This window comes from Bombus huntii, chromosome 1 (genome assembly GCF_024542735.1).
Source record: "Bombus huntii isolate Logan2020A chromosome 1, iyBomHunt1.1, whole genome shotgun sequence".
Taxonomy (NCBI): domain Eukaryota; kingdom Metazoa; phylum Arthropoda; class Insecta; order Hymenoptera; family Apidae; genus Bombus; species Bombus huntii.
Window position 1 is genome coordinate 21,230,024 of NC_066238.1, and position 19,578 is coordinate 21,249,601.

The following is a 19,578-nucleotide window of genomic DNA, read 5'->3' on the forward strand; positions in this document are numbered from 1 at the left end:
AGAGTATTGTCATAAATAGGTTTAATTTCAAGAACCATCTCACAATTCAAAGTTGATTGATATACAGGGTGGTTGATAACCGATAAGCGGAAAGGGGGTGATTCTACGCGAAAAAAGAAGTCGAAAATATAGCATACAAATTTTTTTTTATTTTTTTTTTTTAATTTTTCCATCGAGACAACGATCTACAGTGAGAACCGTTATAACGTACCGCACGTGTACCAAGCGAAAATTCAAAGTTTATTTTCTCGAAAATAAAGCCTCAAACGAAAAATTTGTATTCTATATTGTCGACTTCTTTTTTCGCGTAGAATCACCCCCTTTCCGCTTGTACCACCAGATACCAACCACCCTGTAGAATGGAAAACGATGAAATATAAAAAAGGTTGCATTATACAGAATTCATTGAACAAAACCTATAAATTAGAGTCTCGTATGGACTACATTTACATAATATATCCTGTGTTATGCATATTCCTGTTGTATGAATTTACACAATACTACATCGTTATACGAATATCAACCAGTCCATTAATAACCAATTATCCTATTTTCCAAATGAAAATAAGAAACTCCGATCAATTTTTCATCCCGTGAAAGCAAGCGAGATTCTGGCTAAACAGAGTCAACGAGACAACAATTAAATTTTGCTTAATAACTGTGGAACGAGTACGAAAACCATTAGAACTGTCAGCGAATATCGTAAACCAGGCGAAGTTAAAGCGCAACGAAACTGTTCGCACGCTGCGAACAATTTTCAGCGTGTTCCCTTCAGCCGTTTCAGCCAGACCTGTACCCTATTCCTTCCTACCCGAAACTTTCGTGAAAACCATAGTATAGAGAAACATTTCGTTATTGTAAGCGGAGAAACGGCCGTTTCCCTTTCAGAGGCTGTTAAGTCGTAGCCAAGAAAACGTAGCATGCAAATTAATAAAATAGCCGTGACGTAACCGCTGCTAGTTACCAATTGAATGGATTTATTAGAAGAAGAAAGAGAACTGAAACGGAAAACGAAGAAGAAGAAAATAAGGAAAGTGAAAGAAAGGAATGCCGAGTTCGTTAATGGTATTAATAACATCGGACAAATATGGAAACAACAAGGCGAGGCGATACTCGTTACGAAACGAGCTGTGTTCAGCCTTGGCTATAACTATACTGTGCCATATTGTCTTCGGGGGACCGGCATTTTCTACTTGACCTGCCGGATATATGGGGCACGGCTGCTGGAAAGTACCATCGATATCTCGACATTGCCTCCTGTCATTCGTCTTCTCTTCCCCTTGAATTTTTCGTTGTCGCACATTTCCTTCGACTTTATTTCTTCTACTAAACGATTAACGATAGATTTATGAATTTACGGTTTACATATACCTGGCTACATATGGTATTTTACTTCGATTCAATTGCTTGGCTTCGGTTGAAAATGTCTATCTTGGGTTCCTTTTATATAACAATTATATTATTATACTATTTCGCGTTGAATAAATAATCAACTCGTAACATGCAAAATTTTCTTCTTTTCTTATTAAATTTCTTGCTCTCACGTGAGAGAATTTTGTTAGCGTTGGCAATTTCTAACGTTTTATTTATAGCAATTATTTCAGGCAAAATTTAGAAATAGTTACTATTTTAACTTGATTAATTAAAGAGTTCTTTCATTCTAGAAATACAATTTTTTGGGGCCTGTGGAAAGATTTCTTTCTTATTCATTATTAGTCATAATAGAGACACATCTTCTCTGACGTTTTACAGAAAATATAATAAAATAGAACATAATAAAATATGTAAATAAAAATATAACCAAATTCTATAAGAAAGAAGGTATAACGCGGTAAAATTGGAAACAAATTTTGTAAGAAAATATAATACACTGAAGATGAAATAAAATTTTAAGCAACGCAAATACATCTGTGACTTAATTAGATGATAAGTTGTTGAAACACAACGTTGTAATTATGCAATAGTACACTAAAAAAGTTAATTGTTCTTTTGATTAGTACTTAATCATACGCCGGGTTTGATTAGAAAAGCTTTGATTTTATACCACTTTGAACCTGTTAATCACTTGCTAAAGTTGGTAAAAGGGACAACTAACGAAGGATAATTTCTCTAGAAATTTCTCAGAGACAAAGCAGATTTCGTTTACGAGAGGAAAGTCAAGCTCGAAAAACTTTCGAACTTTTGTATACGTTCAATTTATTTATACTCTCATTCAATAGTTGGAAACCTGTAAAGACTTCAACAAAAATAATGACTTTCTTTATTAAATAAATAAGTTTTTTCATAATATAGTTATTTTATGGTATTGAAACTGTAATTAATTATATTTACAATTCAACGTTACCACTATGATATTGTCGCTTTTCAGAAAAATGTATGAAAAACGTTGTTTATCCTAAAACATTGTTTATCCTAATTTATGCACACGTGTCCATAATAATTTACTGAAATATTATAAATGTCTTTTATTACGATGCATGTCATCAAACCATTTCCGGAAGAGTATTAAAACACTGTGACGATCCTCCTACGCTCGCCATTGGAGAGATTCAAATTAAAAACATAATTCTTGACAATCCTGGCTTAACTATCCTTTTCTATAAACAGGTATATTGTCTATCTTGGGTTCTTTTGTGCAATTATATTATTATACTATTTTGCGTTGAATAAATAATCAACTGCTTCGTAACATGCAAAATTTGCTTCTTTTCTTAATAAATTTCTTGCTCTCACGTGGGAGAATTTTGTTAGCACTGGCAAAATTTAGAAATTGAAATCTGCGCAATAATTGTAATTAATTTAACTTGATTAATTAAATAATTAACCAAATCTGCAGTTACAAAGAGTTAAAGAAAAAATTCCAGTAAAATCGTTCAAATTGTCCCAATTTAGTAAATTAATAACTGCGGATACTTAATCTTCTAAAGCAGACTCTAAACTTATAAATACAGAAAACTCCAACTTGATTATCATGGAGCGAAGAAAGTAAGAAAGAATTGTACGGATTAGAGGTTTCCAAGTTATTTTCCGCGGTCGAGGGATCCTCTGGAAGGTATTCTGCGAAAGTCCTTCTAATTTTTCACGTTACCCTATTTCCAGACGTCGAGGTATCAGCAGGGTTTAGCTACCCTACAGGAATTTCAATCTTTCCTGGTCTTCGAGAAAGAACCTGTTCCCCAAAAAACTTTGGAGGAAATTTACGATCTACGATAGAGAAAGGGGTTGATTTTGTTCCGGAGTCATGAAGCGAACGCTGGCGCTTCTGCAACCTATTGTGGTCACACGTGGTTCCTTCAAAGTGTTTTGAACACGTAGAAACTGAATAACTGCGTCGCTCGAGTGTGTTTCATAGAATATCAGTGGTCGAAGTCGAAAGATATTCGAAATAATAAATTGAGAATTTTTTCATAGAAATTTTGTAGATGTACAATATACAATATAAGTGTACAGATACAATACACAGATCTTCGTATAAAATTCTCTATAAATCTATAAAGAACGAGATTTTCCATTGAATTTTTTGTAAAATATAACTGTCAGCTCTTATCGAGTCTTAAGTATACCATGAATCATAAATTTAAAAAATAGTTATAATGCAGAAAAAAAATAAATAATACAAATAAACAAAACACAAAAGGTCCGTTTTCAACGGAACAAAAGTATTAGTACGCTTACGATTTTACGGTACAAATTTGTTCTAACATTTGATATTTTTAATATGCATTTCTGTTTTTTATAATAGCTTTCAGACGATTAGGAATTTTACTAATTTTTTCTGATTTTTCCACTTATTTTTTGCTCAGGGAATACTTTCTTCGGATCCTATTGAGACATAATATGATCTGCTTTAAATCCATCCTCATAATTCAAACGAAAAATGCTCAGTAGGATTTAGGTCTGGGGATTGTGGGGTAGTAGCTAACGTATGCAGTATATTAAAAATGATTCATTATCTAACAATATAGGCTCATTTTTTGGGATCATTATCCTGTTAAAAGATAATAACTTTGTCCTAAATTTTATTTTTCCTTCTTCTTTTCCTTGGGATATTTAAATAATTGCATTTGCGCATTTCAATAACAAAAACAAGCCTTCCATACTCCAAAAAATCGCATACACCCCCATATCATTAAGCCACCACCCCTTTGTTTAACGGTTTGGACAATGTCCTTTTCATTTAATTTAGTTCAGTTTTATTGGGTTGGCAACTAAATGATTGCGGATTTTGTCAATGCCACCTAACGACAAAACCTGCAATCACTTAGTTGCCAACCCAATATTTTCGTGTACTTAATTAATAACGAATAGCAATTATTTTTTTTTTATTAATTTTGTTAATGCGTGATTTTCGACTTGCAATTCTTGTTTCACATACTACAGTTTTGTGTGTTCTTCGAACTGTTATGAAGTGTATTTCCATGTTAGGTTCGTTTTTTTTACTATTCAAGCTATTTTTGAGAATATAGTCTTAGGTACTTTTTTTATTATATTAACTATTTTTCTTTTTTCTCGGTCTGTAAGCTTCTGAGGACGTTCGCTTCGTGCATTTGTTACTTTTTCTCAGCAAAGTATTGCATTTGTTATATCTCCTTTGCCAACAAATCGCTCTATCACGTCTCTTTCAATAAAACGACTTCTAGTAATAACTTTTCCTATTTCCGAATAGGGTTTCCTTGCTTATAGAAATCCAATACAATCTTTCATCAATTGTTCTTTCGTCTATTTTTATTTTTCTATTATTATTCTTTTTTGTTTTGTTCCATTATTCAGGTTTTTCCTTTTTTTTTTTTTGCGAGATACTGTTAGGAATTTTAAGAAATGATGCTCAGTTTGCCAGTAACAACAAATTTTTCAAGTGTGCCAATACTATTGTTCCACTGAAAACGGATCTTTATGGGTATTTCTTTTTTTCTTTATTGTAACTTATATTTGCATTATAGTGCTTAAACCCTACAATGGACAGTTACATTTCACAAAAAATTAAATGCAGTATCATATTCTTTACAGATTCACAAAGAATTTTATTAGCACTTTTGTTAATTGTTATTTTGTTTGTTTTGACACTGTATTTATTTATTTGGAAGAATTTGCATGATCTAAAGCTTTCTGAAAAAAGTATTTACAAAGGTATCAGAGTAGTCCAAGTGACCAATACATAATTTTTTATTTAATTTTATATATAAATTTATGCAGTTTTGAGGATTTAAATAGCTTTTTGTAAAACATGTGCTGCGTATATTTTGATTTGTCTGGCACAAGTTTTATAGTTTAGTCGTTGGTAGTAATATCGTTAAAATTTAATCTAGATGAAAATTTTGACGTGAAAATTTGTTCAACTTACTTTTACAATTTACTTAGTATCGAAATTTCTTATTTCAACTATGCGATACTAATCTTGGGGAAAATAACAATGAGTCAAAATTCTTGATACTTCAAGCAGAAAACGAATTAAACGGACGGTCCATTCTATTCTCAATGAAAATTTTGCTCTCTACAGAGGACCACGGATACCCTACAAGAACATGTTAAAAATATATCATCGATCCCTCTTGAGCTACCATAAAGACTTATCATCCGAACTTACGTTGAACACATGACACAAGAAGATACCAAAGCCAAACTAACTACGTGCCTAATGTATTTTCAAAGAAAACATTTTTGCGGGAAAGTGGCAGCGAAATGGTTGCTTCTATCAAACACTTCTCTCAGATTCTTGCATATTAACCCTCGAATATTATATTTGGATAATGCAATTTTGTTTGATCATTTATACCTCACGCAAACCTTCTAAATAGAAATAACAACGTTATTGAACAGTATAAAAGAAAACTATCATAGTAAAAGATAAAGTTACCGATGAGTAGCACGTGTCTCGAAGTCAAACGAAGATGAAAAATAAGAAAATTGTGCGGGGCAACTGCAGTTTTTAGAGAATCGTGTTTGCAAACGCGTGAAATCAAAATAAAAATAGGTGAAAAATATAAAATATCACAAGCTTGCAATTTTTCTTACATTTACAAAATCTTGTCGTCTTCGTTTTTCTTCTCTAACATTACCTCCGAACTTAGTTTTCGATTCAATCGATGCCTTAAGTCTCGTTTCCATGTGGTGGCTACTTTGTGGGGAAAGATGGCGGTGATCGCTACAATATCTCAAGCGATCCCGTGGGCTTTAGAAAAACGCTACTCCACCTTGTCGCGATAGATTTGCGAAGTAAAACTCCGTGAAAGTTCCCGACGGTTCGATTCGAAGCGAAAAATCCAACCTTGTGCGTCTCCCACGCAAAAATGTATATACACTTTTTTAAAAGATGGACAGAAAAAGAGTTTTCTAAGGTAGCAACACCCTAACCTAAAGTTAGACCATTTCTTAAATTCTTCCACCCTATCGTATACCATATTTGACTTAAGGATACAGAGAAATTTTCATCACAGTGTACGTGAGAAATAAAAAATTTGACCCCTCGAATTAGTTTTTGAGTTAGGTCCGCATCAACTTTGGGTTAACTTCATATTTGGATTAGGTTAGGTTAGAATTTGGGTTAGTGGACGTAACGGACGACATCAGTCGACCAATTCATTCTTCTCACGTTCTTACGGAGATAAAGTTCACCCCCCGTATGTTCACCCTTATTTGTTAGTGTCGAATGATACGGTTTATCTGGGAACAATCAATCGTCAGGTAGATGATGATACACAGTGTGTGTCAAAAATATACCAACCCACCTATATTTGGATATTTTGTCACTTTAGGAAAAATTATGTCAATGTTCTATTTCATAGTAATATGTAGTACAGTTGAAATCGATTTAACGCGTACAGTAGAATTGGTTGGAAAGGAACAGAAAGTTAAGTACTAAATTTTTTGCATCCATATATTAATATATTCCATATAATTCTTCATATAATATTCCATTTATATCAACTTTTATCCCTCCTGTTATTTTGTCAATGCCGCAGTTGCTCGTTCTTTTATTCCACGTCTTTGACATCGGTCGTTACATTTATTGGTTAGAATAAAGTCTTTTAGAAAAGAAAACGCTTCGCGGAGAGGAACTTTCTATTAAAGAAAAAGCAATGACCGATGTTTTTCGCATCGAATGCAGGGAATATGGTTATATTGCTCTGTTATTGTTACGTTATTGTTGTAGTTGTTATAGTTATTGTTATACTCTGAACTGTTCAAAGATCGCAATTGTATAGATTGTGTCGCAAGGAAACGTAATCTTGGAGACAAGAAGAGACCACGTCGAGCGCGAAAATTATGAGATGAACGTAAAATACTAAGAATAACACGTAATTCATTGACTTCATCAAAGTCATTGACCGATATTAAGAATTAATGTAAAAAGTGAAGCATCGAAATTAAAAATTCCTGGTAAAGAGACAAGATTTTCTTCCTCGCAAGCTGAAAAACAGTTAATTACAATCTATTTTCTTCCGAACTATTTTTTAATAATAACTTTGTCTGTAGCTAATTTTCGGTAATGAAAGAAAGTTTAACTTAGTCAGCCCGGCCGGTTACAATTATTACGATCGCCGTAGGAAGGAAACAGAATATTTTTCGAAACGCAATTTTAGAGGCGTCCTGCAGCGCAATTTTGGAATTGCCTGCAGTGGAAAATATGTGGGGTATGCTAGTTTGCTGAATTCGTTCGAAAAATCGAAAGTATGACAAGATTGTGGAATTAAAGGATGCGATTATTGAAGCGTGGAACACCATAGACGATAAAATAATAAAAAAAAATTTCATTTCCATTATAGAAGATCGGATTTTCGATTTAATTCGCAGAGGATGAAACTTAACAAATTATTAAAAATTTGCATTTCTACCTAACAATTGAAACAAAGAAACTTTTCTGTCACTTGGATTATTTATGTTATATTTTTGTTAATTATATTTTTAATTTACCATCTTAATATTGATAAATTTTTAATCATTTTGTAAATATTTCTTTTTATCGCTGTATTTGACGTAAGAAGAAAATACGAGCGTGATCTTTTCCAGCGCGGCAGGTTATTACAATTTTATGCTGTTGCTGTATTTATGATACTCGCTATGCTTTGATCCGTGATATCGAGTTTATCATAATTAATCATGTCAGTCGTGAATTAACGCGCGATCTAACTTCTTATATCGTGAAAATGTCACTTTTTTCAGAAGCCAAATGTGAAGGATAAATCTCGAAATAAATAAACGACGTTCGAGTTTGAGTTTCAAGTTATCGATTATTGTTAACAAACAGAATGAGAATGACGATCCAGTTAATTTGAGGTTGCGAAGCAGCAATATTTCAAGATTTCAATCGTTCGACCGCATCGCATTTTCGTTGTAATCTAAATAATTTAAGGAACGAATTTGATAGGGGACATGATACAGATCCGAACGATCGGCCATATGAAATAACGACACGTGTGCATTTTCCACGGAGCTGATAGCGAGACCTCGTTGCAAATCGAGACCATTTTAAAGTCAAAGAGAAACAACTGGCCAAGAGGAAGGTGGATAAGAGAACGTTGTTTGTCCAGCGATATAATACCACGTGTGTCCATTAAACTATCTGTTTGCGCAAATTCATATTCGAGCTTTAACGACCTCCTGTGACGACGTTTATCGAGTTATTCGTTTCTAAACGTTGATTCCGTGTTTTCCAGTCATATTCGGCCTTCTTCGTTTTACGATGTCGCATCCTACGATCACGAGAGATTCATAGCGAATTTATCGTTGAAATAATAAGAGAAATATATAAAATACCCAAAATATGGTATTCCTTATGATGTCAAGTAAAACTATTCTACAATTATATTACAATTTTTTTATTGTATTCGTAGAAACACGACTGTACGCTTTTTTGGTAATTGCAGCGAATGTACATCAAACTATGAAAGTTGTCATATACATTGCAGAAGGTTCTTTACGCTGCGTGAAACAGTTAGACGTGTATTAAGAAGAAATCACACGAATATTCTGTATTTACTTGTGACTCGTGTAAGACTAAATATAAAACTAGAACAGAAAAATAGGATTAAAAGGGACACTTGCCTGACGACGTTTCAAAGAACAGCAAGATACCCCGCGATTCCTGGAACTCGTTAATTCGGTGATATTCCACGAGGCTGCTGTTTAGAGCGCAGCCTAAAAAAAATAAGAAAAATAAAGAAAAGAAAGGAAGAAGAGGTGCGGGCCTACTCATTTTCCGTGAGGGAATGCACGCTTACTCATTTTTACCGAACGAATCGTTGAGCCTGGTAAACAGAGGAATATTCACGGAGGCGTGTACTGCCGTATGATTCGCGAATTGGCAGCAGGCCGATGTCTTTCAGAATACAATTTTTTACCGTGATATTCATTCGGTTTTATTAAAAGTACAATTTTATTATAGCTTTTCAGAGTGATTTCTAAATAATCTCCATTTCCATCAGTATCATATTGCTATCTCGATAAAAGACGATTTTTCGTTAGAACCGTCTGCATGATTTTACTGACGAAAAGTTCAAAAAACTTCTAACTTGATAGTTATAATAATGTGCATATAATGACGATCTCTCGTCGTCGCATATAACAACTTTCGAAATAAATTACAAATTGCTTGTCGTGGATGAAATGCTGAGCTAATTTATTCTAAGAGTGGCTCTTATACCGCTCGAAACTTGCCAAGATATCGAACTTGCACGACCAATGAGTTCCGGGTTTGTTACGCGTATTTACCATGCTTGTCGTTACCGCTTGCCGTTGAATATATTTGAGATAATCAGAGTCGTTGTATGCAACGAACATTCCATCGACATTGCCTCGCACACCGCCAAAATCAACTTACGCGATTGAACTTTAATTGTTGTAAACCCTAGCAATAGGTAAATAACTTTAAGACAACAGGATGTGGTTTTCCTGTTATTTTAAAATTGTCTGATTTTCTATAGCCGTTTCTACTATATCTCATTTTAGTTTCTATTATAATCAGGAGAATAAATTAAATAAATCAGTTAGCAATAAACAGTTGCCAGCATGTTTACTATGTTTCATTTTCGTTTTGTTTATAGTCGGGAGAATTTCTAATAATTCAATAAATTAGTCAACGGTAAATAACGAATAACGTCGGTGAATGAACGAATGGCTAGAGAACTAATTTAGTGGAAAGCGTCGATTGCGTCAGTTTCGTTAAATTCGCTCGGTTATCTCGTCGACCATGGGGTTGTACTAACATAGTCGACGAATCAGAGACCCGATAGAGCCCGCTTTTTCATTATCTATTTAGGTTAGACCACTTCGTAATCAGGAATCCTTGGAAACCCGCCTTAACTTGCATCGGGAACGTTTCACCTGACGTTTTACAAATCAGAAGATTGTTAGGCAATACTACTACAATATTTTAGGTTGGCAACTAAGTGATTGCGGATTTTGACATTACCACCTAATAACAAATTCCGCAATCACTTAGTTGCCAACCCAATAATGTACTACAATCGCAATTTCGTCTCGTCGATCTCTTCCCAGAAAGTTCCGCAATGAATAGAAAGTTATTTTTATCGCGAGTTGAGAAAGCTAAACCTTCATTTATCCATAGTAGGGGAAATCTGGTTTTTAATAGTTCTTCTGACAATTTTTTATTGTTTCGTAAAAACCGCCCCAAAATCTCATTTTTAGGGTTAAATCTTTATAAATGTTATTTTTTCCTTTTTTCAGTGAAATTTATGCAATTAAATATCAAAGCTTCGAACTTATTTCTTATACGCTTGTAATTACAGTATTTTGATCGTTTACGTAAGCGATGAAATTTATGCAAATATTGCGTTGGCAACTAAGTGATTGCGGATTTTATCAATGCCACCTAATGACACAATCCGCAATCACTTAGTTGCCAACGCAATATTTTAAATAATCATAGCATTGTAGTTGCCTAGATAAAAGATTCACAAGATGATATTTCAAGAATGTAATGGCTAGTCCACTCGTCGTTAGAGATCGTAAAGTGTCTTCGATTATTGAAGAACAAATGGTTCGTGTCCAATGCTTTCAACGAAATTACGTTTACGAGATTAGCGAACACAGACGCTAATTGAGAACAAAGCAAGCTCGGTACATATACACGGACATATATAGGATGGTGTGTAATTCGCGATACAAATAGGTTACGCAAGATTCTATAACTTAAAAACAGTTGAAATTATGCTGGTCGTCTGGAAAGTTCCGGTCGTACAGTTATTCGTTCTTTTTACTTTTTATCGTTTCTTCCAATGAAACGTAGCCCTCGTTTCTTTTTACAACTTGCCTCTATCTTTCTAGTAACTTTATTGTATTATTCATTATGTCATTTCTGTTGTTTTCTGTTTTCGTATAGATAAGTTTCACTTAATTGTGTCGTACAGTTTCCGCTTTTTATCTTTTCTTCCGATGGAACGTTTTCATTTCTTTTTACGACTTCCTTCAATTTTTTTTTTTTTTTTTTTTTTTTTTTTTTTTTTTTTTTTTTTTTTTTTGGATGAAACGTTATAAAGATTTCTGTTTTTTTAAATGTAGCTTCTACTGTTTAAAGTAAATATAGTTTAGATGTGATTTTTATCTACTTTTCGTCTTTTGTTAATTTTTATTTTTTTATAATTTTCATCTTATTTTCTGTTTTATCTATTTTTCGGCTTCATAGCCCGGAAAAAGCACTTGGCTTACACGTTTCTTACTCTCACTCAGCCCATACTTTATTTAGATTCACAGACCCATACTCATCCTCACTCTCATCCCAAACGCACATGTTTCATCTTCTAATGCGTAAACATGCAGAATACGACCGTGTAACATGCAAAAGCAAGCACAATGTGATTCCTTGTAGAAAAACAAGAAAAAGATATGTAATAAACCTTTTTCATTCTCGACTTTAGAATGAAGAATAAAGAAAGAAAGAATTTAGAATTAGGAGATAAAATAGAATTTTTCAGAAGACGCTGTGTGTCGCAGAAAAATAAATTTGAAAATTTGTCATACGCGTATACTGTTGGGTTGGCAACTAAGTGATTGCGGATTTTATCAATACCACCTAATGACAAAATCCGCAATCATTTAGTTGCCAAGCCAGGTCAATTTTTAACTAAACATCTTCAAACTCTATTTCCGTCAAAATGAAACCCCAAACGGACAAATTTCATTCTACATTTTCGATTAATTTTCTCACATAGAACTTTTGCTCCTGCTCAGTCCAGAATTAGCCACGTTCGAATATATTTGACAAATTTCCAACTCGATTTTGTCGAAAACTAAGCTTAGAATGAATTTTTGTATTCTCTATTTTTTTTCTATTTTTCTACAAAGAATCACGTGGTGTCCGCTTTTACGTGTTATTCGGTCGCATTCTCTGTATATCTTCGTTTTTTTAACCTATACATAACCTATACATAACCTATACATAACCTATACATAACCTATACACTGTCCTATACATAAGCTATACACTATATCACCTATCTTTGATTTACTTGTTAGTTCACTATCTATATTTTCATGCTTTTTCTAAAACACTTAACCAGCTTTCACTATATCTGTTAATAAACTATATTTCTATGAAATTAATTGCTATTAATAATTCCCCTGTTAAAAACGCTGGAACCTAATCTAGGTAGTCGCCTCTGGCCACTTGCTTCGCCTTTCTTCTCCAGATATTCTGCCTTTCCCACTCTTCTTACATATCCCTTTCCTAATTCATTAATTTCTCTCGCCATTTCCTTCATTCCTGCCTTGCTATAAACCGCTAAAATATTTCATTCATCCTCACCTATCCTCAATTTTTCCTTCCACTGAGACTTATAAATGCAAGATCTTTGTCCTGGTTCAAGACTCGCGCAATGTTCCAGAAAACCAATTTTGTCAGCACCTTTACTTTTATTTACCTTTTCTTGTATCTTTTATTAATACAAACTTTCTTTTTTCAACTTCCTCTGGTTTTTTTGTATTAACTTCAGTGCATCGTTTATTATACTACTTAGGTTGAGCTACTTATTTTTCTATAAATAAATCACAGTTAATCGCAGCAGCGTTTTATAGATTTAGGTCAATTTTTAGGAACAAGCTGGCAGTTAATTGTCTGACCTGCTAGTCCACTTTGGTTTCACGGTTTGTACGATAAAAGTCGTTTGTCATTGGTTTCAAAACGCAATTAGTATCGTTAGTATGCGTGTGCCTTCTGTTTCTAGAAAATTGAATTTTAATACAATTACAGTTTAATTTTCTAAAGGCTCCATCCTGTGTTTTAATCACTTTGACTGCCATAGTACGTATAGATAGAAACTATTCGGTTCATTTGCTGCTATTAGAACAGAATTCAAATTTAATATTCTGAATAATTCACGGTACCTTTTGTTCGTAAACAGATTATAAGGTTCATCGGACTAATTTCATGTCTCGCTACTAATATGGCTTTGAAAAAGCCACATAACTTTCTGTCTGTTGCAAAGATTCCAAAAAATTGTACGAATATAAAAACGTTCTAGGGCATTCATTATCGCGTTTAATTATTTCAAATTCCATTAGTAAAATGTCCCATTGTTAATGTGGCTTCTAGAGAGAATTATAATTTTTTATAATTTGTACTCATTTTTCCATTTCGTGACTCGTAATAAGCAAATGATAGATATGTATAATTTCTAAAAAATCTTACAGTTTATTATGTTTTCTGGAGACACGCCAAAGTATTTTACTAAAATTCAAATGAATTTTCTACAAACGTATGTCTAAAGGATGTTCATTATCTCTTCTTAATTAAATTATATAATATTTTTAATTATATAATTATATAATATTTTACCCCTTCCGGAGGTGCTGCAAATTTTACTAAATAAATTTTTAATCAAATTCTACTAACTAAATTTTTCATAGACATTAATTAATAAATTTGATATAAATACTACTACATAAATTTCATACAAATTTTACTACGTAAATTTCAAATAAACTTTATAATAAATGATGTCTTAGCTTCTCCGAATGTAGCTTCCAATTTTACTAAATAAATTCCAAACAAATTTTACTATTCGCCTCTACTCTTAAAGCATTTTAACTTCATCTCTGCTACCAACATGGCTTCCATAAAGTCGCGTTGACCCATCTTTGTCGAAGACATCGATTACACATAAAGTAACCTAAAATAGCTTGCTCAAAAATAACCCGAGGCATTGCAGCAAACTAGAAGCAGAAAATACGTAACCGGATATAAAGATAACTAGTTCGATGTTCGATTTTAAGTTCAAAATTCCAAAGTGCCATTGCCTTTACATTGAGTTGAGCTATTCTGGCCATGTACCCTGGCAGAAACTGCGATACCAAAATGCTGACGCTCTGTAGTAGATGCTATTGGGTTGGCAGCTAAGTGATTGCGGATTTTGTCATTAGGTGGTATTGACAAAATCCGCAATCACTTAGTTGCCAACCCAATATATACCTTACACATTCCTTCTGCGGCGTTTCAACTTAAATATTTCATAACGTGCAGCAAATTATCGTTTCTCGAGTTATCATTTAACGAATCGTTCGCAGAGTTAGTTGCCCAGTTTTACTCCCTTTGTGGCTGATTTCGCGAAATCGCAAGGATTGCAGCGGTAGGAAAACAGTTCTAGTTTCGTATAATTTGAATGAACTGAAAGAAAATATTATTTAAAAGTCAAGTGTTTAATTGTCAATGTGTAAAAAATACTCATAATGTACATTTATATTAGAATGCAGATTTCGTGGGGAAATTATTTTTTGTTGATGAAATCATTGCCAGTTAAATAATATGTCGTGAGCGTTCCATCACTACGGTCAGAATTCATGAAACAATATCTGGCTATCTAATTTGAAAATTCGATTCGTTCGGACGGGAAGATGGAAGTTTAAAAATTCACGGAAAATTTGACGTTTCAAAATAATAAACATCGAAGATAATTTTAATACGGATAATCGAACGAAACATTTAATAAAAATCCGACAGCGATGAAATAATATTATTCAGTTTATATAATAATCTCCGTTTTAATTGAGATGGTTCATTATCTTTAAAAAAAGAAATTCTTACTAATTTTTGCCGAATGATAAATTGCAATAGAGCGCGAGGGGAAAATAAGAACAGACGAGACTGAAAAGATGTAGACATTCTCGCGGAGACGCCTTTACGGAGGAATTTCCATTTGAATGTAAAACTCTACAAGGGTAAGCCTGTTCCGCGTAAAGGCTAACCCCGAAGGAAATTGTTTCCCCAGTGTCAGACAGCAGGTATAATTTGTTAGCCTTGTTTCGTTACTTCTTCGTTGCGCTTGGGGATATTTACGAGGGATCAGTTTGAAACAGTCCTGCTGGAAACACTTTTGTCTTCATCGATCATCGAGAACGATCGACCTCGCGATGGAACCACCTGTTTCACTTCGAATTACTTTAGGTCGAGAATCCATTAAATTGCTACGATCGAGGATTTTCTTACGATAATTTCAGAGGTTGTGTTTTAACGCTCTTTAAGCAAAAACGCTCTTTAAATGGATAATTGACGACACGATATTTATCGATACACTACACGATATTTCGATGACGATATCGGAATTTTGAATGTTTATTTTTTAGATATTTGAGTTTCGAATATATTTCAATATTCGATGCATAATATTACAATTCGATGATGGAATGTTTAAATTTTGAATGCTTCGATTTCGTTTAATTTTGAATTTTTGAATCTTCTGGACGCTTCGATTTTGAACGCTGAATTTCGAATCATTGAATTTCGAACGGTGCAATTTCCGTCATTCCAATTCTGAATCTTTCGATATATAATATTTTAATTTTGAATCAAATATAATCAAAATTTCATTGAGAAACGTCCATCGAATCATTCGCTTCCAATATGACATAGATAACATTTTGAAATCCTCCAGTATCTCGCTATTAAACTATGTTTTAACGAACAAAATTTAATTCCCAGTTTCTGAACCGCCCAGAAACCAGTTGCACCAACTTTTAACGAGATCAATTTATTATGGTAATTATTTATTTACAAACTGGTAAACATTAATAGTTAACGATAATAAGGATAGAGAACAAAAGAGAGCAACGGTGTTCATTTTGACAGAATTGAAACTATAAACGTAAACGTAATTCAATCGAAGAGTTTAATCTACTAACGCATAGAAAAGGGAACAGGAAAATCCTTTGTTTTCTGCGAGAACGTAATAGAGTGATATTTGCAATTAGAAACTTTTCTGTTGCATTTTCTACAATTTTGATGCATACTGAGATTAAAAATTGCGGACATAAGGGGAAAAAATGAACTTATTCGATTATGTTAAACACTTGTTTATTGTGGTATGTATTTTTTCAAATGATATATTTATGTATTATGTTTCGCTGTATATTACTATATTGCAATGAAATTCCTTAAATTCCTAAAATTTGAACGAAAGACAGGCTTTTAAACTCTTAGGTACGGCGCGCCACTATAGTGGCTCACTTTACTGACTCATTCGCTCACCGTTTGAACTAAATGATCTTTTTCATTTGTCTTGCTTCACGTTTGTCTTACCTCGGAACGTTTTATAACAGTGTCAGGAATATACAGACAGAACATATAGCCTTTGTTTTTGATACGTCAGTGTCAGGTATCAATTGTTGCTTTTTATTAAAACAAACCATTATTAGATGCTCTTTTTAACATGCCGATTCGTATCCTTATAATTTTGTAGAATTTTCAACCTCCAAATGTCGCTTCAAAATAGAAAACTAAGAGCAATTTGACAGACACTATCGCGCTATGAGTGTGAAAATTGTGACGTGGTTCTATGTGTCGTACCGTGCTTTAACATGTGTCACACTCAATTGTATTATTAATTGTTAAAATAAATTATTAAAGTTAAAGTATATGCATCATATCTTTAAAAAAAAATTATAATTTAGTTATCAAAAACTTCATTTCAATGTGCTTGCGTAGAGAACAGCATTATGTTACACATTGCAGTGCTGTATCGTTTACGCGTAATTCGTGTGAAACTCTGCCTTACAGAGAAACAGCTCCGCGTCAAATTCAGCCGTAAACTAAAAGCTTAAAGACGAGACAAGTAAAGAAAATTAATGGTTTAAAAATTACGCAAATTAAAGAACGAGCTAAGCAATTTTTTAATCTCTTAAGAGAAGGTATACGTGGAAATAACAATGCAGGATGCGTTTCCTTTGACGATTCGTCAGTCTCAAATCCTTTAGCGTCCTTCTCACGTACTATCAGTTTTCTCTCGAATGTATTACCGTTTTCATTAGCAAAAAGGTTTCTTTGAAATGTCACGTCTACTGGTCCTACTCTTCAACGACAAATTTAATTTTACTTGCAGTGGAAAACGCCGTAGGAACATCCCTTTAAATTCATAATATACATACTATGTTCGCTTATACATAGTTTTCTGTTTGTCAGACATCTGTTAGTTTCAGTTTCAGATTTGTCATTTCAACAAAGACGAATTTAAATTTTGTGCTTTTTGATGAATTTAAATTTCTAGAACCACGCGGTATAAACTCTCGTTACAAAAGTCTATCAGTCTTTACTTATCAGTCAGTCCATCTTCTAGTTGCAAAATTTCTTCATGTGACAACATCTATGTTTGTTTAAAATTTACTACTATTATTATCATTACTATTTATTTTTGCTTCCTTTTAGTTAAGCAGTTGAAACCTCATCATGTTTATATCTATATAAACAAAGAATCTTTCCAGTAGCGTTATTTTTTCCTACATTGTTATTTTTTATTATTATTATTTTTACAATTTTTACAATTATTTCCTACATTGCTTCGTAATCAAAGTGAAACTTTCCGATCTTCCGTAAAATGATCGTTCGACGTAATGTGAACGTGACGATCTTCGCATGTCCCACAGATTAACTATGCAACCGGTGCCAACTAACGATAAGGCGAATGCAGAGAAGATCGACCCAAAGAATAAATTTCAGCGATAAAATCTGCGAACGATGGCTAATTAAATAAGCTTCTCCGAGTCGATCTGCTGTTCTATTTGTTTCGTGAAGGCCTTGAGGACTTGCCTGAACAAGGCTATGGCAAAATGGACGAAAAGGGCACGCGTTAGCAAACGACACACTCGGCTCGAGCTCGATGCGATGGACAAGGTTGATGGCTGGCTGAAACGAGCGGCTCAACTTCTACCTCCCGCTAGGAATTACCGTTGCTCTTAGAGGCTAAGGCATTTAATGCTACGCCCGGCATAACACCTCCTTGTCCTGCCGCTTTCTATCCAATTCTCTTTAACCTTCGTGGCAGGAAATAGAATGGAAAAGGCGCCGCCGATTCCCACCGCCGGATCCTCTTGGCGATACTCTCGTCTCTTTGACAGAAACGCTGAAAAAGTGGCTTGAACTTTTAGAAAATTACTGGAAATTTTGGGAACATTTTAACTAGACCCAACAAATTCTCATCAGCTGTTTCGTTAGCCTGACGAATACACAGTGTTGGTTATAAATATTGCAACAATACGTTTCTTATTGCACTTGGCGCATTTAGTATTTTATTGATTTTAAACAACAGATTTATATACAATTATACAACAATCTTAGAAACTAACGCGATAATAGAACTGATAGAGGTTTGAAGTAGCTCATAGTTTTTGGAACAATTAATCTTTTACATATAAAAGTAAAACATTTCTTAAGACCTGACCAATGAGATCTTCGTCCGTACGAGTAAAAATTCTTAAAATATAACCAACGAATTTTGTAATTATTTTCATAACTTTTCGCTTCAGCCAAATCCGTCTGCCCAAATGAATATAATTAAACGTATAGAACGAAATTTATATCGAATATGGAAATTCTAATTTATTAGTGTTGCTCCCCAAATCATTGGTATTTTATTGTCACGTGCTTCGTGACGAGAATACCCGTCAATTGTAGGACAAAATTTCCCGGAAAACAAACCTCTTGCTATCAAATACTGGACTCGAACTAGGCGGAGCGATAATCAAAAATACGACGATCCGTCTTAAGCCGCGCGTTTCTTATCGGGCGCAGGTTTCACGGGCGAAACAACGAAACATGTTTCGTTAACGAGGACTGATAAGAACTTCATGGGGGGAAATGTAGAAAAGGAAATTCGTGGTTGCATATTAGAATAAAATTACTTTTGCATTTATGAGAATTTTTAGGAATATTCACGGGGGACTATTTTGACAATTATGGAATTTTGAAGAAAAAAGAATCTTTAAATTCTTCAACTGTATTTGAAAAATCATACTTCAAGGTACAAATTCGTCGAAAATAAGGAATCTTTCAATTCTTCTAACTTTCATTGAAAATTCTTAATTGAAAGTATAACCTTATTTCCAATTATTGGAAATGAAACACACCGTACAATATTTATATTCGTTTTATATTTTGTATTTTCTTCTTTCTTGCTTTTATAGACGCTTAGATCTCACGCTGAAAGTAACTGAAGTTTGTTTGAAATTTTTAGAAATCCATAATTCAACATCGAACGTCCGTTCGATTCCAATTTGACCGTAACCGAAGTGTGTTCTCTGTTTACGCCAGATACTCATAAATAACAAAATAACAACAAAGTGGAACGCTGACAGATGCAA

At 33.6% G+C, this 19,578-nt stretch overlaps 1 protein-coding gene across 11 annotated transcripts in view; it reads left to right on the forward strand.

Annotated features, from left to right (window-relative positions):
- Positions 1–19,578, forward strand: part of LOC126874938 (growth hormone secretagogue receptor type 1) — a 79,355-nt gene that overhangs the window by 40,809 nt on the left and 18,968 nt on the right. The gene's annotated exons all lie outside the window — the stretch shown is intronic.